Raw genomic sequence first — 22745 nt, 5'->3', positions numbered from 1 at the left:
GACGGAGCACTGCTCAAGCTCCTACTGACTATCGCAGGCCGATTCAGCAAAGGTAACTGGAGCTTGAAGATAAGGTCTGGGAGAATTTTTGGAAGCAATTAGGTTGAACAATGCCAAGGGCTTTTGGGAATTTATAAAGAGTGGGCCCTCTAATAAGGGAAGACAGGGTCTACAGAGAATTCATGTGGGGGCGGCGGACTGGGTCTCTTACTTTGGGACATTGTTTGATGACAGTTGCACTAGAAAGGAGAAGGTGTCTGGGGGTGTATCCTTACATTTCTCCTTGGAGGAGGTGGTGAAAGCAATAGGGGCACAGTCACGAAATTGACGGTACCGGCAGATCCAAATTGATTTATGGGTCCGCATTGACCTTGGCTTTCAATGCCTGAATGAGCTTGGGGCACTATCCACCATCCTGGAAGACGGCAACCATTTTCCCTATTTTTAAAAAGGCATACGTAACCAAGCCCTCATCCTACCGCCCTTTCTCCCTCTGGACACTGCATTCAAAAAAGTTGGTCGGGTATTTTTGGGCCATATAGAGAGCTGGCTCACAGATGCTGAGATTTTGACGTATATCCAATTTGGTTTTCACCCTGGTCTGGGCACAATGGAGCAAATATTGAACTTATATCTTTTGGTGCCAAACTTTGTATTTTGTAAGGGCAAGGTAGTTTACCTCACATTTATGGATTCAAGCACAGCCTTTCGCAAATTCGATTGTTCAAGGTTGTGGACCCTGCTTGAGTCCATGGGTTGCCCCGAGGATATTCTGGGAGTGCTACAGGAGATCCATTCAGACAACGGAGCCAATGTCCGTTTTGTACCTGGGTGCAGGTGCACAGAGTGGTTTGACATTGGGTTGGGAGTTCACCAGGGGTGCGTTCTAGCCCCTATACCTTTTACTTTGTATATCAACGGGCTACTGCAGGCTTTGCTGCGTGCAATGGTGTAGACCTCTTGAAACTAGGGGGTAGGTCATTCCCGGTTCTAGCTTACACTGACAATACCGTGCTTATGGCTAGAACTCTCTGGGCCTTACACTGTTTGGTCGATGCCTATGCCTGCTTCATGACAGGCTTGGGCCTTAAGATCAACTCTGCCAAATCAGCAATGATGGGCTATAGTGGAGGTAGGTGGCTCATCAAGATGTACCCCATAGTTTGTAAAGGGGAAATCATCCCTAGGGTGGCTGAATACGAGTATTTGGGGGTTATATTTTTGGAGAATTTAATGGGCAGTGCACATGTAAAAAAACAGTCTCTGAAAAATTGTGTCAGTACTTGGGGGGCCGATCCCATTTTTCTGTTAAATGTAGGGGTCCGCACATGCAATCAGCCTTCAAGGTCTACACCATGCAAGTAAAGGCAGCTACGCAATATGGAGCAGCCATATGGGGGTATTGCAAGCCCGGTGACATGCAGGCAAGTGAACGCAGATTTTTTAAAAGGCTTCTGGGACTCCCTGGTCCTTCTTGCTGTGACTCGGTGGCCTTCCGGGAGGGTGAATGGGGATCTGCCCCAAGCATTTTATGGCTGAGAACATGAGGAAACAGAAATGCCACGTTAGTTCATTTCATTATAAGAGCTACGTTGAATAGGGACTTGTGGGTCAAAATACCTTGGCTCAGGTCAGTAAAGACGCTCATGTGTCAGTCTAATTTGCCGGTTGGGTCACCTCCTTCAGTGGTGGTACTGCCGCAGGAAGTAAGATCTTTCAAGGAGGCCGTGACCCGGGAAATTGTGGCCAAACATATGATTGTAGCACGGGCAACACAATCGGACAGTTTTCATAAGCTTATAAGTGGGACGCCAATCTTACAGCCGTATCTTGTCTGGGCCAGGAAAAAACATCAAAGCTGGCTCATTACTAGGGCACGATTCGATTGCTTACGGCTGAGGGGTAATACTGTGAAATGGGCTGGTTATCCATAGGATGCAAAATGCTGTGTGTGTGGCGCCCCGAACGAAAATTTGAGCCATTTTATATTGTTGTGTCCAGGTTACGGGGAAATAGGAAAACGGGCCATTCTGCAAGTTTTAAAATGTACATTGCGCCAGCACAGGCCAGTCAAGATTTTACTATTAACGGCGGGAACTGAACTGATGACATGGGCTCTGTTGTTGCATTTTAAGATATATATTTTTTTTAATGTGCGTTTTTATTGTTATTTCTTTTTAGAATCTTTTAACATGTTATGGTGATTGATTCACACATTATGCACTAATGGATTATGTTTTTTCTGATATGTGATGTATGCGTTTGATGGATATTTTTATTCGAATACACATAATTACTACTACTACTATCAATGTAGTCACTTGCAAGTTGGACAGTGGCACACTGGAGAACTAGTGTGAAGGGTGGGCCTGTCTTTCAGCAGTCAGTCTGCCACTATTGGGTACATTTTTGCAACACTCAACGACAGGTTTTCTTCCAGCTTTGACCGATATTTAGTATTTAGGGCTGCAAGTGTTGAGAATCCAATCTCGCAAAGGTACAGAGGTGCTGAAAGATAACAGTACATTTGGTTAAAGTTGGAAACTCTGCATTTTGCCAAAATCCACCCAAAGACAATTCTTTGAATTGGCTTTCCGGTAGGCGGTCACTTGGAAGTTCCATTAGTTCCTCCTGGAGGTGTATTGGGAGGTGGGCCTCTAGATCTGCTAGGAAAGGCTGAACCACTCATTGATGCTACAATTGTCCTGTGGAAAGTACTTTGAGACTGGTTCTGAGGTGGTTTCCTATTAGTTCAGCAACACAGCATCTGCTAATAATGGAAACGCATCAGAATGCAGACATCAAGCCTCCTCCTCCAAAGCTCCAGCTTGTTCTTGAATGCTGATATTTTTGCGTTCATAGGCAATGATGTGGTCTCTTTTCTGTGCCTTGCAGGGAGAGGTTTAGAAAATGTAGCTTTTCAAAGATGTCGCCACAGCAAGCTAACAGTACAAGCCAGTGTGAATCACACAGGCTCTTTTTTGTCTGGTCTAAACTGAGGAGAAAGTCTCTCACTTTGTTCCAGAGTTCCTAAACATGATTTAAAACCTTTCCCCTTGCAGAGCCACCCGTCCTAGGGGTGAAACAACAAAGCACCATGTTCATCTCCCATTTCTGCACATAATGTAGCAAACAGATGGGCTCTTGTGCGGTGCATCTTAATAAAATGTACAATCTTTACAACAGAAGTCCATTTCCCATGTTGCGCACAGGCAAAGCTTCCTGGGGGATCATGCAGTGTGTCCACAATATATGTGGAGCTAATGCCAACACTTTTGCTTTTAACCCAGCTCTAGCACCACACATTGAAGGAGCACCATCCATGAAAATACAAACACACGCCTCCCACTTTAGGCAATGTGAACCAGGAAGTAGTTAATGTCAAAGCTCTGCCCTGAATTGGTTTGCAAAATATTTCTCCAATATTTCATTTCCACGACAGAACCTCACAAAAGTAATCAAATGTGCTTCTTTTGAAATGTCAGTGGCCTCATCCAACTGTAGGGCAAACTGACTGCTTCAAGCGCGATATCAATGATATGATGTGACATTTAGGACGCGCCTGTAGACAAGCGTTTCAAGGCGCGACACAATTCTGTACGGATATCAGAGGACAGGTTAGTGATGCAGCAGAAAATTGTGGTGTCAGACATAGGGATACTTTTACATTTCTCTGATGCACCATCACTAAGTATTACCCGGTTGACAGCGAGAATTGTTGGCAGAATTACTTTCTCAGCATCTGTAAAGGGTGTTTTGTTTTTGCCCAGATAATGTGGTGATAAGCTTCCAAAGTATTTGCAGGTACTGAGCCCACATATTTAACAGTCTTTCTGCTTTTGCATGCCTTGCAGCCAGGCTCGGACTGGCCCTTTCGGTCTTTCGGCCCGTGGCCGAAAGACTTTGGGGTCCCCTGGGGCCGGTTTTCCAGCAGCCACCTCTGGGCCGGTTTCTTTTGGCAGGCCCGGCGGCCCCGGGCCGGCCTAGTGTGTGTGTGTGTGTGTGCCGAGCACCACAGAGCAGCAGCTCGCGAATGGCTCCAGGGGCTCAGAGTCAGAGCAGGAGGCCGCCCGCGGCCGGGAAGTCAGATGGGGGGGGGGGGGGCTTGGGCCGCCTGGGCTGGGCTGTGCTGTGCAGCAGGGCAGGGAGCCAGGAGGGGGAGGCGCCGGCGCCGCGCGGTGGCGACACTGTCTGCCATCTGCAGAATCATCATAGCAAGGTAACACACTAGATGTTACCTTGCTTTGATGATTGCATCTGCATCATGCATGCATCATAACGTATGATGCATGCAGATGCATGCATAATTCATTCACAGCATCGTAGGCCACCGGGGGCTGCAGGGGGCCGGTGCCGTGTGTGCTCGCCGGCTTGCGCTCCGCTCGGGCCTGCAATGGCCAGGCCAGAACGTTTCTTTGATCTGTGGCAGGGAGGCAGGCTGAAGCAATTGCAAACACACAATAAAGCAATTGTAACACCTGCCTCCCTCCGAGTCCTGACCCTGGGGGGGCAGCCTGCCTGCCTGCAGGGCGGAGGGCTGAGCTGGGAGCCTGCCTGGGGCCGGCACTGCCAGAACAGTGACACATTTCACAGACAATTGCTTCAACTTTGCAGGAAGTAAGTAACACTTCTTTGCAAAGTTGAAAGCAACTGTCTTCAACTTGTGCCTGGGGGCTGGGCTGGGGCCCGGGGCCGCCGGTGCCGCAGAAAAGCCAATGAATGAAAATTCGGCTGGGAAGGCTGCCCTGCAGCGCCCACCCATTTGCTGCTATTTCTAATTGCCTTGGGCCTCGCTTGCCTCTCTGGCCTACCCTGGGCTGGCCCTGATTTATTTGGGCACGCCGCAGTCACACCGACACAGCGCAGCAGGCAGCGCTCTGGCAGAGAGACAGAGAGAGCCGCCACCACCACCAGGCACCACCGAGCTGGACCTCACCAGACAAATTGGAGGCCGACAGTCCAGTGCCCAGTTCCCACACACAGGAGGACCACCAGGCAGCAGGTGAGGCGGCCAGCAGACAGTGCCCAGTGCCACTGCCACAGGCCACAGTTCACAGACAGCAGGGCAGCCCAACAGCCAGCCAGCCACTGAGGTAAGGACTAGTACTAGTACTATTCTCGTAAGGCCCATCATATCACCACCTGTAGTGGCTCAGGGCCGCCTCTTCGCATGGCTATGTTGTGAAGAATACAGCGAGACAATGCTAGTTTGCAAACAAACTATGGATCATATTGAAGGGCACCCCATGAATGATGGAGGCACCTAAATTGAGGCTTTTGAATCCCAAATCTCTGTTCAATGTCATTCCGACTTTCACCATGTGAAGCATTGTACTTGCTCTCCCCTCTATTTGTGGGTTGGAGTTAGGGTGAACAGGTAAGGCCTTAACCCATAGCCGCTGTCATCTTGAAAAGGGAAAACAGGTGACTACAATTGCATGCTGATTCTCCGGAAATAAACCAACACTATGTCACTTGCAAATGAGGCTCTACCGGCAACGCGCATTTGATCTGAATTCTAACCACACATGGGCCTAATTCACAGAGCGTAATTCCTATGGGATTGTTCCATTATAAAATGCTTCTGTGAATCAGGTCCATAATGTTACTTAAGCTTAACTAGCAGCCAGCCATCACCGAACACCGGTGTCTCGAGTTGCCTCTTTATTTGAATATGATTAAAAATGTAGCTGTCATATGTGGAGCTTGGCATCTTGAAAAGAGCATTGGTAACTAATATATATTTTGCATAAAAAATCATCTGCGCATTTATGGAGTGAGAATTCTTTCGATTCACATAAATGTGCTCATTGTTCACAGTGGTCTTAATTGGGATATGTGTGCAATCTATGGCAACTATTACATTTGGGAACTGGTTTAATTCATAGAAATGTTCTTTGGTGCGCTGAAAGCTTTCGCGCTGATTTGATTAAACTCTGACATGACACATCAAGTAGTAACACCTACTTCCATCATTCACCTGAATGCATGTTCCACCGAAAGCATCCCGCGGCCTGGTAATCCCCCCCCACCCCCCAGCACCTTCAGGGGCCATGGTGCGCGTGCTTTAGCATTCCATGCGCCCCGGGCAGGGCACCAGTGCGAGCCGAGCAGGATAGCACAGCTCGGTAGGAGAAAGCTGCACAATGATGTTCATGAACACATTCAGTGTCTAGAGAATGTTAAATATTAGGACCCCCAATTGTATTGGCAAGGCATGTACATATGTTTTGCCTTTCTTAGAAGGGGGCTGACTGTGCGTGGGTCCTCTGGTTTGCGATTCTTGTCCACACTGCTGTAATTTTGGTCATAGAACAACATGGCTCACCCTTCGTTGGGATAATTCTACGAATGTGTATTCTTTTGTTCTTTTCCATTTAATTTTGCCTCTAAACACTGGTGGCGTTGGCACAACATGGAACCCTGGTGTCAGTCTCAGCAGAGAGGCCAAGCAAAGTTTGGATGGGCATGGAGTCTGAAATCCACCCCCGAATCACTGGGCCAGTTTGAGGTACACACAGTGCCTCGGTGTAGTGTGGATGGCTGCTTGTTCCTATTATATATCCACAATTCCTGCCCTCCATCTTGAGTCTATATGAAAAAGTTACACCTGTCGCAACATGGAGACAGAAGTCGGATTAGCAACTGCTCAAGCATGGCTACATGATTAAACTCTGACATGACATTTTCTAAAAAGCAGCTGAAATTGAAAATGGCTCCTGTGTTAACAAAATTACTTGCTACCTGCTGCTTCGAGTTACGTTTTTCAGCTGACTTAATAAGCAATGCTTGGAATGTGCACTGCATAGAACCTACACATAGTTCTATGGGAAGAAAATAATAAAAGTGATTTCCTTATTAAAGGCTCAATCTATCTCTCGTGGATACTGCAATAGCGCGGTTACCTTAATTAAAAAAACAACAAGACAGTGGTGTGCTGCTATGGTACTTACCAGTGCCTTTAACACCCTAACGTCTTTGCCCATCTTTTGCACCTAGCCAAGGAATTTGCAATATTAAGAGCTAGAAAGACAGTGCAGTGGTTTGGCAAATACAGGATGAGGCAGGGGCAGCGAGCCCACCACCAGCTAGCTCAGTGCGTTTTCACGGATACGGCGGGGTTAGTTCTAATGGTGGTCCCTTACATTTCTGGATGGCGAGAGACACAAGAATGTTATGAGCAGAAGTTGCACATATGCTGATGCCTGGTGTCTCGTGCTTGACTATTCTGATGTCAGGGGATCACCTATGAGCTTTATTTTTCCACCATAGGCTTCCATGACTTTACTGTGGGGAGGGGTTGCAACTGGGGGGAAAGATGAGCGGGAACAGCAGAGAGTGAAAGCAAGAGGCACAAAAGGAGGATGCAAGTTAAAGTAGGCATGGAAGTACAACTGAGCGGCTGGATGCGGATGATCGCTGGGCTGCATAGAAAGTAATATATGTATTTTGTTCAAATGAAATTTGGATTCAGACACGGAAAGAAAGCTGCACAGATTGGAAAGCAAACTTTCATTTAGGCAGTTATCACGGATGGTAAAAGGTGGCTGGGATGGAACATGACATAACATAATAACAACCATACATGGACAAGTTGTACATCTCACCATTTGCCTCAAATGGTAAAATATTTGGCATACTTGGAAAAATAAAAACAGTATATGCACAAGAAGGGTTGTTTGAGGTTTCTGGTGGAATGAGAGGTAACTCTCGGGTCTGGTAAAGACTGCGTGCGATGGACGTTGAGGAGAGTCTTGTGGGCTGGGTGTGTGGGGGAGGTGGGGTGCAAGGGGGGATTGGGAAGCAGGTGTTTGTGCCATAAAATGAGGAAGCCTCTGACGCATTAAAATGAAAGCCGGACATCATAATTGCTTTAACCTGGCTGGAGGCCAAGAGAAAGTCATTGATCGCCACCAAATCCCAGGCCACCAGCCTTTATAATGAAGGAATGTCTGTGCAACATGGTGGCTGAAATCGACCATGTAGTACGTCAACCTGCCGTTTTCTAAGTACCTCTGCTTTTATAGATTTCATTCAGAGCAAGGTACGAGAGGAGTCCGTACGATTTTTTGTAGTCGAGGTGCACAGTGTAGGGTGGCAAGATTTTCATGATGAAAATCCGGGATGACTCGACTACCCCCAATAGCCGCCCGTTCCCCAACCCTGCACCCCCCAAAACCCATCCATCCCATGAAATATCGCATTAACGGCATTGTACCTTTTCTCTAAGTGGGGCATGCGGCGAACCTGTGGCACTTAAGAGCAAGCGCATTAGCATAGGCCGGTAAACATCTTACATAACAGACACATGAACCCTCAATATGTAGCATTTTCTGTAAAAGTCATGAATTGACGCGAATCACGGATGATGGTTTGAGGGCCACTTTTTTGGAGGTGAGGGGTGAGCCACTTTTTTGAGGCAAGGGGTGGGCCACTTTTTTGAGGCGAGGGGTGGGCCACTTTTTTGTTGTTGTCCGTGCCTATTTCTTGTGCCAGTCCGACCCTGCTTGCAGCTGCCGTACAAACAAATCCCTGGTCTTTTTTGCTAAATCGGCATGTTTTGTTTCCAAATGCCACCTTAATTGTGTTGGCTTCAGGCTTGCTAATGTAGCGCCACAAACCACGCACTGCAGCTTAACTTGTCCAGCAACTGCGATCCATGTGAACCCAAAGTCCAAATAAGAAACATCACATTTCCGTGTTTTTGCATTTCTTTTGTCCATTTCCACCTCTCCTTCCGTGTTTTTTGTTTGAGATCCCTACCATATTTGGGCACTAGGAAACGATCCAGTTCTATGTGATATTTCTGCATTTTAAAGCCCCAACACACTTTTTGGCCATTTTTGTATAGACTTTAAAATGAGGAAATATCACATACTGGCCCCTCCATCCCCACCCGCTCATTAACTTGTGAATCGGCGGTAAGCCCCACCGACCTCCAATTTCCCAACCCACCACCATCATCAACATACGCATCCTACCCAAATACACTCACACACAAACAATCCCAAACTCACCTCTGCCTCCTGCGACGACTCCACTGGGGCTCACAGCGCCTTACAGCTCCTGGCAGCACTCGTGTGTGGCAGGGGTTTGACAAGAATGATAGTTTTGATTTAGAAAGACCGATCTGTGCCGTCACGGAGTGGTCTTTCTAAATCGTCCACCCGCACCCCAATCGGTACAGTGAAAAAGATCTTTCCACTTAGTACCAACAATCCACCTAAAAAGGAGCCTGAATCTGTGATAACATTGCAAACCCCCATTTATGTTACGTTATATTTCAAGTTTTCAAAAATAAAAAAAATGCTTCAAAAGATTTAAAATGGCAAACACCCCATCCAAAGATTTAAAATGAACCATGTGAAAAGGCTGGGGAAACAAATAAAGATAAAAGTCCACAAAAGAAATCGTGTGAACAGTTTGGGGGGGGGGGGGGTGAAGGGGGTAACAGCCAAAATGGGTCCGAAATACTAGTTGGATAAAAAAAACAAGTCTCAGAAGGGTCCATGTTCAGATCGTGAAGTTCTAGCTCGAATTATTTTTAAAGTGTGGTCCTGGACTAGGCCACAGATAAGTGGTGAAAACCACACCTGGATGCACATTGCTCAGGACCGATATAAACCTTCAGCACTTCTACTCAACCAAAGGTACACAGGGAAAAGAAATCCTTAACCTGCCTGCGTGACTGGGTCAAGTGCTCCACTGGGTTTTTCTTGCTGGGACACATGTGGTTAGGTCGACACACCACCGCTTGGAGCGGTGCTGCTGCAATGAAAACAAACAGTTAGCAAAGCATACGTGGCTCTACCTGAGACTTCAAAATTAAGATTAGATGAGCAGGGGTTAAAACCAGCTCTTGGGTCTTAGGCATCAGCTAGTAAGCAGGATGTAACGCTGGGAAACCAGGAGAGAGTACACACTGAACTGTAAATGCAACTCCCACATGAGACGTGAACTTTCAGTACCGCCCCAAACTGGACATGAGAAAGGAACAGCCTCAAAAATAGGTTTGAAATCCCTGATTGTGACTCCTACTATACCTTTAAAATTGCCCCACCATCACCCACATCAAAATACAGTTGTTTAAAAAAAAAAGGCATTCTTACCGTTGGCAAGTCCTACTACAGATGTCAGGATTTTTTATGGTGCCATTGCTGCTGGGGACTTTGCTGTCCAAAATGGGATGATAGAGCCAATTTGTGTTCCTGCAATTCGAAGCCAATTTGTGATTCTGCAATTGAAAAAGTACAATAAAAACATATTATAGATGTACCAGGTTGTTCAAATATTTACAAACTAAACTCTCCCAGTCGGCACACATCCTCCCCTGCACACAAAAGGGGCCTAGGGTTCAGGGTCCTACCGGTAAATCTCCAAAGTTCCCAATAGGCCAGTCCACCCCAGCTGGCAAAGAGAACAGAGAGCAGTCAGAGCGCATACCTGAAAACGTGACTCATACTCACACAGACAATAAATGCTGGAGAGCGAGAGAAACAGAGCATCAGCTTGTTATATTTTACCCTTTCTATTCCCTGCCTAGTAAAAAAGAGAAGTCCAGCCTGCTGGCATTCCAATAATTTATCTACCTATCTTACATAGAATCCTACACCGTAGTTCTTAACTCACCGAGCTAACTTTCAGAAACATCGAGTAATAGTCATGTAGCTTTTACTGCAGTTGGTAACAGCGCTGATGTAGCAGCAGACTGCCTTGGCTGCTATGCCAGACACAAGGGCCCTTGGCTTCTCTGCAACATACAGTGCCCCATGCAGGCCGAATGCCTGGCACAGACAGCAGGAAGATATACATGAATTCCACTTTAAATCACTTCTATGGCAGCAGTGCACCCAAAGTACTGTTGGTAATACAGTGATTTTAGTACATCAAGGGATGCATAGACTTGGTCTATAGTAGATGGCTACCGGGGTAGCTCAGCAGGTTGACAGACCGTTGCTGAGACTTCACATATGCAAAATATAATTTATATTGTTGTTGTTTCTTTTAATGCATTTAAGGTTGAATTAAACCAAAACAAGAAAAACAAAAAATATATGCACAGCTTCTTAATCGAGTGACTTTTTGCAACTACTTATAAAAAAGGAAGTGCTATAAAATGTGTTTGGCCAAGGGATGGGTTGGTTAATGGGTTGGGGTATTTCTACCTCTGTAGTGAAGACCAAAAGTTGGCACCCATGAACCCAGTTTAATTTCCTAATAACTGCTGTCAGCACAACGGAAACATTTATTTGTGATTAACCAGTTTGATAAACATAACATCTTTATAAATATAACCTGTGATAAAACACAAAGCAAGAGGCACACAAATGACAGAATATTAGTGTGGTGCTTCGACAAAAAGAAATAAACCATCTCAAAGAAAACTAGTGAACGCAAATACAGCAGCGTTTTTGAGTTTGGAAACAACCTTTTTTCCTATGAATGTGTAAAATGCACATTTGAACAACAATGTGTCCAGCATTTAGAATGCCTGCTTTCAACAGTGATCCCCCTCTCCCCGCCACAGTGATGTTCATGGCACATTGATTTCCGTGGTGTCCCCTTTCAGGACAGAAAGTAAACAAACGGGAGGAGCAAACAGAGCCAGGAAATGCGCGAGTGACGGCTGGGGAAAGGAGCACGGCGAAGATTAGATCACCAAGCCCCAAGCTTCCCTCTGCGAAGCTGGGGGCTTGGTAAAGCCTGGTCATGACTGAGGCAGGCCGGGTCCCGAGATCCGGTCAGACATCCGATGCTGGATCTCGGACCTGGCCCGAGCCGTCCCATGTTCCATAGGGGTGACAAGTCAGAGGGGCAGCCAAAGCAGGGGGGCGCTGGTGTTGTAGGATATCCGGCTCCTGCACGGCAGATTCTGGAGCCCAGCAATCAGGGAGCCGGATACAGAGACGTTTTTATGGGAGGGCAAAAGGGGCACTTGGCCAGGGTCCTTGGAGGGGGCCCTACAAGTCTGCCTGATCTAAAGTAGTAAGATTCATTTGTTCACCAGACTCAAATAGCACACATCGGGATATTTTATGGTATGGTGCTGAGGCTATTAACCTATTGCCTGTCTGTTTTGGCAAGTACATTCTGCCTCGATCAATTCATCATGTAATGCTTTTTGTGATCACTGTGGTATATATAGTTTGCGTGTTCCTTGCGGCACAACTCTTGTAGCATTCTTTCCTACCTGTGGGACCTATGTTGATCATTTACAATAGCCAAATTTGAAATGCATATTGGTAAATTGAGTGCCACAATGCTTCAGAAGTTAGCTCAGTGTGTTAAGCACTCATTGCAGAGATGTGTGTTCCTATGCAAGATTAGAATAGCACATTCCTGTAAGGCTGGCTGAGCCTTTCCTATCTCTAGAGTTTATAAACCTGCCTGTGTATGAACTTGGTCTTGCAGCACAACAGGTGCCATTACCAGCAATGTACCTGCACCAGATAGGGGTTGCTATAAAAACAAACATGTCATCCTTATGGTGAAGGTCTAGAAACTGGTTTGTGCATATGGGTGTTGTGAAACCTAGGCAATCACCTCCAATGATGAGCATAAACTGTTAGTCCAAGAGATGAATAAGTATCCAAATTTGGAACCAAAGCATTCATGCTTGTATCCTGGCGTTGCCAGCAGACAATACAGTGATCCTGGTCAAATCATCTAATATCTCGTACATTACTGTAATGTCTTCTGTGAAGTTTGCCTCCTCGTATGCTGGTGGCATCGTTTAACCTATTACTTGATATTTCTTCTTATGTAGGCTATTTGAGTGGAAGGGGTGGTAGACAGAAGGGAGCTGACCAGATGGTGCAGGACTCGGGCAAGCATATTTTAAAGTCTGTTCGTTTGACACAAAAAACAATTAAAGTTTTTTGTAAAAGTCAAAGGTTTTTCTGCACTTTTATAAATGACAATTTCACAAGCCAGTGTTTTGGAGCTATGTAAAGCTTTAAAATACAAAAGACCAACCCATATTAAATCTGTCAAGTCACATGGATTGGTATGCTGGTACTTGAATACTACTCTTGATGATGGAGAGAATGAAGCTGGAATAAGTCTGTGTTACCCTATATTTTGTTTTTAAAAAATATCATGTTTGGTAATGTGATTGGTGTACTTTCCAAGTCAGTTTAATCAAATAAGGTTATTTTAGTTCATGGTATGAACTGGTAATGAAACTGTTGAAATGCAGAAACTGCAAAATTCCAGATTCACCCCTTAACCAGTGTGTGTAATGCTGGGCATCTAATTTCATCTTGCATTGCCTAACCTTTCGAAATTGCCAGTCCCTAAACCTTTCAAAATTGTCAGCCCTTCAGAGTGATTTCCTCCTTCTCAGGGTATGATCTTCAAAAGAGCCTCACTCATGGTTTCACTGGCTATAGTGTTGCTTCCACTGTAATAGTGAGCATTGATATATTGAACAACCACAGGCACATTATTCTTTTGATCTCTAATGGCAACAATATTTGAAAACCATGTCCCATTTCTAATCTCATTCTGTATGGATACATACTCCTTCCTGGTAGCTTCCAATCTGCATCCACTATCCATGATATGGTATGTGTAGCTTTCTCCTTCCTACCAATTGGTCTACTCTATCCATGTTTAAGCACATTTACGTTCTGTGAGGCAGCAAATGTGAGTTCTCTGTCTATTATGGGTTACATGCAGGGGCGTTGCTAGTGAGGGGGGGGCTATAGCCCCTGATCTTTTGGTTGTAGCCCCGGATAGAATCTCAGGAGCTATAGCCAAAAGACTAGCTAGCCCCCAGTCTCAACAGTTCCAACATCAGCGTAGTCCCAGGTCTTTTCCAGACCTAGCAAATCCCCTGGTTATATGTACCTTTTACATAAAGTCCTACATTGATACTACAGGCTGCATACCTTCCTGGATTCTATTGATAAAAAGTCTCCTGAATCTACGCTAGAACAGAAGTAACCTCTTCGTAGACTGCTAATGTTGGCCTTCAAATTGTACATGTTTCTCATTCTGATTAGAGCCAGAATGAAGAGGGTAAGGGGACTTAAAGGGAGTAAACGTGCATATTTTTAATGCTGCGATGGAGCATATCAACCTATCGGTTGTGATTGTGGCGGCGGCGGCGGGCAGATATTCTTGATCACTTAATTCCTTTGGTTTGGTGGAGGGGGGCCCCCAAGGATGTTCGTGCCCAGGGCCCCAAGACTGCTTAAAAATGGCCCTGGCCGGATATCGTACAACACCGCCAATGCATGTTTCTGTTGCCGCCCTCTCCCGTGGCCCCCCAAGGTGGGGGCACAGAGGGAGAGGAGTGCATGGGGGGTGGGAATCAGCATTGCAGTTATCCGGCCACCCTGCTCGCCTCCTCTCCCCACGCATTCGCCTTCGTTGGTCCAAAGGGTAAGAGGGAAGCAGAGGGGCCGGCAAAGGCCTGAAATCCTCACTTCCCGGCACCCCCTCCAACTGTGGTGTGGGGGACTGAGCCAAGAAGCGGCATCCCTTAGTGGGCAAGAAGACACTGGCGACACCAGCAGGAAGCAACAATGCAGTGTGGACGCACGATCCAAATGCAGGAAAGCGCACATCCAGGCTGCATTTATTTCCTGTTTTGTGCTCATGTCGCACTGACTGGGCATGTGCATGGGGGGCCAGTGGTTCGCCATTCACAGTTAAGTGAGGCAAAAATAAAATTATTATTTTCTCGCCGTCCTGGATCACACGCCATACAGATTGAAGACCTCTGCCTACAGTATGGCTATTTTTAAGGAGAAATACTCAATTGTTATCTTGTTGGTAAGACTAAATAGGAGTCTGCATTTTCACTGTATACATAAACTTGCAGTCACATAGTCAGTAAGACAACGCAGGGAAATTAAGGAACTCTATCCTATACAGACAGACAGCGGAAGAAATGCCCTGGGGGGGCAGGGGATCAAGAATGATATCTTGTGGTACAAACAGACTATGGCCGGTACAGCTCAATGCACTGCCTGGCAGCACTGAGTGGTAAAGTTAGGCACATCTCCCCACGATGTTCAAATCAGAACCCCTCACCTTGTGAAGGCAGTAAAATCACATTGATCGAAATTTGAGTAATTAACAGAAGCGACCGTAATCATACATCAAAAGCACTACATAAGGTGTGTTATGTTTTGCACAACCCTGCTCCCAGAAATTAGCTGTATTTACCATCCTTGTTGTATTCTATTCTGCCATGCCCACGCTGCTGTATCTAAGTGAGACCCTACCAAAACGGCTGATGGGCCATCCGGCACCGGAGTGCCCGCCCTTCTTCCTCACTGCAGTGGCCTGCTGCATTGATTGCTTAACTGCCTACTTAAATTGTCTCCCACCAAAGGCCAAAACTCAAGGTCCCTGCCTATGCCTGTCCATGTCGACCGGCGACCCATATACTCCTGCTCTACACTCTATCAAGGTAAATTCTGTGCCTCCTTTCTTCGCTCTGCACTGCTTATGGTCTTTGTCACAGCTGATTTGCAGTGTACTTCCCTGCGTACCCGCGTGTATGTTCACATACCGAGGTGTTCCTCCGTGCACTGATACTGCTCTGGACCCCCTCCTAACATTGGGAGCCCAAGCTTTGAGTTTACTTGCCCCGTTAACTGCCTCTATGCTACATGCACAACCACAGACTTTGCACCTTGCCATTACAGCATTTAAGGGCACTGCTCTCCTAGCCCTGTTTAACTCGTGCACGGAACACTTCCAATACATTGACACCTGTGACCGACTGGTCTCATTGCATTATAGTACCATGACGTTAAAGTACCCTTTGCCCTGTATCATGGTGAAATCACCCTCCTAGTTTCACAATGGAGCGTTAAGTTGTGCATACCTCATAACTAGGACACTGTTATGCCCACTATGGACACTGCACCCCACTCCAACATATAAGCACCACACCTTACCTCACTCTGGCCTTTTTTAAGCATCCTGCTACTGTGCTGAGCCCTTGCACATAAGGAGCCTCCTGATACTGTGCCTGAGCCTTAACCCAGAAATTGTGCCCTAGCCTGCCTATGCATCTAGAAATGGTGCACTAGTCTGCCTATGCATCTAAAAATGGTGCACTAGTCTGCCTATGCTTCGAGAAATTGTGCCCTAGCCTGCTGTGCCATAGCCTGTTTTTGCACTTGGAATCTGTGCCCGAGCCTGATCCTCACATTTCAATAGTCTGCCTAGGCTTCATATAGTCGCCACCTCCCGGCTACTATGACCACCCCTAAACACTGAACCTGATCCATAAACCTGAAATTCCAGGCCCAAATCTTACCCACCACTCATCCTCTCTAGTCCACTACCAAATAAATTAACTTAATTCAGTTAGGTAGCCATGCTCCCCACTGTACTTGACACAGACTGCAAATGCCCACTACACCGGTTGATCAATACGATATCCCTCCAACACTCTTCCTACACAGGATCCCCCCCTTCATGCCACTGCGCTCCCCTGGCGGGAACACCCCAGACTTAGCTGAACATCGCTGTCAACCGACCACGATATACTCCTTCCCTTGCACCTCCTCTCTGAGGAACGAACGACTAGCATCCAAACTCACCTGTACCATAAATCAGTACCTCCACATACCTGTCTCTCTAGGAAGAGTAAGTGCTCACTCCCACCCTGACATCAGACACCTCTTGCCTAAAACTACCAACAAGCCAATACCATCAATGCTACCCAAGCAAATGAAACTATTGTAGTCCAACCCTCACACCTACCTCCCACTGAAAAGCACAGAATACTGCATGATGTACACACGCCCAAGCCTAGCCATGCTATGGAGTGACCATCTGAAATGCAAGGTGCACCACCAGTTGTACTGCATATTGACCTGCCTGTTATAACACGTGCACTTATAGGCAACCACACAGCCTATTTACTCGGTAGATCGTATGGTCAACAAATCTACAGACACTTCTGCCCCTACGACCACCACAGCTAGTCCTAAATCCCACACAACACCCCCAAACAAATCAACTCCCCTACTACTCAGGTGTGCGCTCATCATTGCCCGTTCACTCCCAGCCCACGCCCTTGACATTCAAGATCTCTTGGCAATTAGTAAAACACGGCTCCACAAAGTGTCCGGTCCAGCATTATTACTTGCCCTCCCTCCTGGCTACACAATTTTTAGGCAGGATCGCCTTCACTCCAAAGGCGGCGGAGTTGCCTATATAGCAAAATATTCTATTCCTATCAGAAAAGTGGATAGGACAACTGAAAACAACAGTGACCACCTACTCCTCAAACTCAACCCCTCCCCAAGCTGGAGCATCACTCTACACATAGTCTACCCCCCCCTGGACCCGCAAAAGTCTTCCAAGCCACCTTTATTCACCTTCTCGCAGAAGACCTAAAAAGATTTTCCAAGGCCATCCTCCTAGGAGACTTCAAATTGGGCCTAAATGACCAGAAAGACCCCTCAGCCAACTCTCTAGACAGATCATTAGGAAACCTTGGGTTCAAACAAGCTATCTCAGACCCCACCCACATCAAGGGCCGTACACTCGATTGGATAGCCCACCTGACCCATCACCATCAAGGCAAACAAACCCCTGCCACAGACACACTACCACGCAATCCTCTTGGACATTACCACGCCTAAGTCCGACCACCAACCTACGACTACTCTCCCACCATCTCTTACTAGGAGTGTCTGCCAACTTACTAAAGATAGACTCTTGCCCCACCTCACAGTTCCTGCCCTCAGGCCACCCTTCCCCAAAGACCCTGAATCCCTAGTTCAAACATTTAATTCCATCATCCCACAAGCCATTGACACCATCTCCCTGCCCTCTCACTCTAAGAAAAGCCAAACGCACCAAGCACTCTAATGCATGGTTCACCCCCGATCTCCTCGAACTTCTCACCAGAAAAAGGGAAGCACTCTCCACTTGGAAGGTCAACCCTTGTGACTCCACTAAACGTGAATTCAACAAAATAGCAAAAGAATACAAGTTAGCCATCATCAAAGGCAAAGCCACCTCATTCAATGCCAGATTCACTCAGCCAACTCCAACACCAAGGAGATCTTCTCCATTTCATGAAGCTAGAAACATCTATGCCCCCACCCCCTACCCATCACAAAAGATGAGGCTTGGTGCAACAGCATCCATGATGCCATGCTTAAGAAAGTTGACACATTGCACAGTAAAATCCAAGCCACCCAACAAGCGCTTAACCACCAAGCGCCTCACATCCCTTTTGACCTGCCTGAAAACTCACCCCAATTCTCCTTTAAAAAAAAAAGTCAACGAAGAGGAAGTCATGAACTCCATCAAAATGCAAAGGCGACATCTGTCCAGCTACCATCATTAAAGAATGTGCCTCCACCCTTGCACTATTCCTCACTGCCTTTATTAACGCCTCCTTTTCAACGGGTATTGTCCCTGCCTCCCTGAAGGAAGCCTAGGTCCACCCTCTCCTAAAGAAACCCACTCTAGAACCAACAGCACCAGGTAACTACAGGCCCATCACCACTGTTCCCTTTCTCTTAAAGATTCTAGATAAAGCTGCATACATGCAAGTCCAACAGTTCCTTTAAGCCAATAACCTTCTTGGTCTCCGCCAGTCTCGTTTTCGTCCAGGTTTCAGCTTTACTAGATCTCAAGAACTAAATGGACGATTTCAGAGATGCTGGCAAACCAGCCCTACTACTCATCCTCGACCTCTCGGCAGCCTTTGATCTCGTCGACCACAAAACCTGTGCCAACACCTCTTAACGTCCGCCCATCTCTCACCCAATGCTACAGCATGGATCACATCATTCCTCCAAGGCAGAGCCATGAGAGTTTTCTCAGACCTAGCTAATGCACATCCCAGCACCATTCAATGTGGCCTTCCCCAGTGCTCGTGCATCTCGCCAACCCCTATATAACATTTTTACCAGGCCACTGTTCATCATCCTCGACGCATTAGGCATCACATATACAAACTACGCCGATGATACACAGATCCTCCTAGCACTCTTGGGTGACTACGAGACAGACTCTAAAACCCTGAATGCTGTCTACTCCACGATCCAAACATGGATGGCTCAGAACTGGCTCTGTCTAAATGGAGACAAGACGGAACTATTACTAATCGCTCACCTGAAACACTAAAAACACTAGGCAACCAATACAATGTCTTTACCATAGACAACATGCCAATTCCAGTCTCCAATGATGTAAAAACCTTGGGAGTCTACCTAGACTCCAACATCTCTATGACAAGGCAAGTTAACGCCATTGCCTCATCAGCGGCCTACCACTCCAAACTCCTCACAGCAGCTAGACCTTCCCTTACAAAAAAAAAAATGCCTGACAATAGCCAGAGCTATAATTGGGGCCCGACACGATTACTGTAACGCCCTTCTGGTCGGGACCTCCACTAAGAACATTGAAAAACTACAAATTGTACAAAATAATGCAATCTGTGCTTTTGGTATCCCCAGAAGGGAACACATCTCAGCCACCAGGATACAAGCCCATTGGTTACCCGTCAAAGAACGCATTTTATTCAAAACACTGTCCCTCACCCACAAATGTATCCACCTTGCAGCACCACAATACCTGTCGCAGAGATTCACCAGACCACACACAAAAGACCAACCAGAACACCATACACCAACCTTCTCTCAGCGGCCACGGTCACAAAAGCAGGCACAGGAGGCTCCAGCTTCGTTTTCATCGCTGCAACCCAGTGGAACTCCCTCCCACCCAACCTCAGAGGGATCTCATCCCACATAGCCTTCCGCAAAGAAATCAAAACTCGACTGTTCATCTAAAGCTCCCCAGTATCTACCCACAGGGCTCTAACACGTTGAATTGTCCTGCATGCAACACTGCCCCTAACCAAATAAACTGTCATGCACTTAATATGCCTTCCTTGTAACCGGTTCTGCTACGTCTCATGCAACCAGTAGCAATGCCATTATCCAACTAACTGTCATGCACTTAATATGCCTTCCTTGTAACCGGTCCTGCTATGCCTCAAGTAATCAATAGCAATGCCATTATCCAACTAACTTTCATGCACTTAATATGCCTTCCTTGTAACCGGTCCTGCTACGAGTAACCAATAGCAATGCCATTATCCAACTAACTGTCATGCACTTAATATGCCTTCCTTGTAACCGGTCCTGCTACGCCTCATGCAACCAGAAGCAATGCCATTATCCAACTAACTGTCATGCACTTAATATGCCTTCATGTAACCGGTTCTGCTACGCCACATGTAACCAGTAGCAATGCCATTATCCAACTAACTGTCATGCACTTAATCATGTAACCGGTTCGCTACGCCTCATGCAACCAGTAGCAATGCCATTATCCAACTAACTGTCATGCACTTAATATGCCTTCCTTGTAACCGGTTCTGCTACGCCTCATGCAACCAGTAGCAATGCCATTATCCAACTAACTCTCATGCACTTAATATGCCTTCCTTGTAACCGGTCCTGCTACGCCTCATGTAACCACTAGCAATGCCATTATCCAACTAATGGTCATGCACTTAATATGCCTTCATATAACCGGTTCTGCTACGCCTCATGCAACCAGTAGCAATGCCATTATCCAACTAACTGTCATGCACTTAATATGCCTTCATGTAACCGGTTCTGCTACGCCTCATGCAACCAGTAGCAATGCCATTATCCAACTAACTGTCATGCACTTAATATGCTTTCATGTAACCGGTTCTGCTACGCCTCATGTAACCAGTAGCAATGCCATTATCCAACTAACTGTCATGCACTTAATACGCCTTCCTTGTAACTGGTTCTGCTACGCCTCATGTAACCAGTAGCAATGCCATTATCCAACTAACTGTCATGCACTTAATATGCCTTCATGTAACCGGTTATGCTTCACCTCATGTAACCAGTAGCAATGCCATTATCCAACTAACTGTCATGCACTTAATATGCCTTCATGTAACCAGTTCTGCTACGCCTCATGTAGCCAGTAGCAATGCCATTATCCAACTAACTGTCATGCACTTAATATGCCTTCCTTGTAACCGGTTCTGCTTCGCCTCATGTAACCAGTAGCAATGCCATTATCCAACTAACTGTCATGCACTTAATATGCCTTCATGTAACCGGTTCTGCTACGCCTCATGTAACCAGTAGCAATGCCATTATCCAACTAACTGTCATGCACTTAATACGCCTTCCCTTGTAACCGGTTCTGCTACGCCTCATATAACCAGTAGCAATGCCATTATCCAACTAACTGTCATGCACTTAATATGCCTTCATGTAACCGGTTATGCTTCACCTCATGTAACCAGTAGCAATGCCATTATCCAACTAACTGTCATGCACTTAATATGCCTTCATGTAACCAGTTCTGCTACGCCTCATGTAGCCAGTAGCAATGCCATTATCCAACTAACTGTCATGCACTTAATATGCCTTCATGTAACCGGTTATGCTTCGCCTCATGCAACCAGTAGCAATGCCATTATCCAACTAACTGTCATGCACTTAATATGCCTTCCTTGTAACCGGTTCTGCTTCGCCTCATGTAACCAGTAGCAATGCCATTATCCAACTAACTGTCATGCACTTAATATGCCTTCCTTGTAACCGGTTCTGCTTCGCCTCATGTAACCAGTAGCAATGCCATTATCCAACTAACTGTCATGCACTTAATATGCCTTCCTTGTAACCGGTTCTGCTTCGCCTCATGTAACCAGTAGCAATGCCATTATCCAACTAACTGTCATGCACTTAATATGCCTTCCTTGTAACCGGTTCTGCTACGCCTCATGCAACCAGTAGCAATGCCATTATCCAACTAACTGTCATGCACTTAATATGCCTTCATGTAACCGGTTCTGCTACGCCTCATGCAACCAGTAGCAATGCCATTATCCAACTAACTGTCATGCACTTAATATGCCTTCATGTAACCGGTTCTGCTACGCCTCATGTAACCAGTAACAATGGCATTATCCAAATAACTGTCATGCACTTAATATGCCTTCCTTGTAACCGGTTCTGCTACGCCTCATGCAACCAGTAGCAATGCCATTATCCAACTAACTCTCATGCACTTAATATGCCTTCCTTGTAACCGGTCCTGCTACGCCTCATGTAACCACTAGCAATGCCATTATCCAACTAATGGTCATGCACTTAATATGCCTTCATGTAACCGGTTCTGCTACGCCTCATGCAACCAGTAGCAATGCCATTATCCAACTAACTGTCATGCACTTAATATGCCTTCATGTAACCGGTTCTGCTACGCCTCATGCAACCAGTAGCAATGCCATTATCCAACTAACTGTCATGCACTTAATATGCCTTCATGTAACCGGTTCTGCTACGCCTCATGTAACCACTAGCAATGCCATTATCCAACTAATGGTCATGCACTTAATATGCCTTCATATAACCGGTTCTGCTACGCCTCATGCAACCAGTAGCAATGCCATTATCCAACTAACTGTCATGCACTTAATATGCCTTCATGTAACCGGTTCTGCTACGCCTCATGTAACCAGTAACAATGGCATTATCCAAATAACTGTCATGCACTTAATATGCCTTCCTTGTAACCGGTTCTGCTACGCCTCATGCAACCAGTAGCAATGCCATTATCCAACTAACTCTCATGCACTTAATATGCCTTCCTTGTAACCGGTCCTGCTACGCCTCATGTAACCAGTAACAATGGCATTATCCAAATAACTGTCATGCACTTAATATGCCTTCCTTGTAACCGGTTCTGCTACGCCT

The 22745-nt window shown here is 46.2% G+C and overlaps 1 long non-coding RNA gene across 3 annotated transcripts in view; it reads right to left on the bottom strand.

Moving 5' to 3' along the window:
- Positions 1–22745, bottom strand: part of LOC138504106 (uncharacterized) — a 31983-nt gene that overhangs the window by 6170 nt on the left and 3068 nt on the right. For all 3 annotated transcript variants that reach the window (XR_011279777.1, XR_011279778.1, XR_011279779.1), the window contains exons 2-3: positions 10110–10234; positions 9677–9768 (exon numbers count right to left, since the gene is read on the bottom strand). This is a non-coding gene — a long non-coding RNA (uncharacterized lncRNA). The remainder of the gene's footprint in view (positions 1–9676; positions 9769–10109; positions 10235–22745) is intronic.

This window comes from Ambystoma mexicanum, chromosome 11, assembly GCF_040938575.1.
Source record: "Ambystoma mexicanum isolate Mex_15411 chromosome 11, UKY_AmexF1_1, whole genome shotgun sequence".
Taxonomy (NCBI): domain Eukaryota; kingdom Metazoa; phylum Chordata; class Amphibia; order Caudata; family Ambystomatidae; genus Ambystoma; species Ambystoma mexicanum.
The sequence above is the reverse complement of the archived record's forward strand: the minus strand, read 5'-3'. Positions and strand labels throughout refer to the sequence as shown.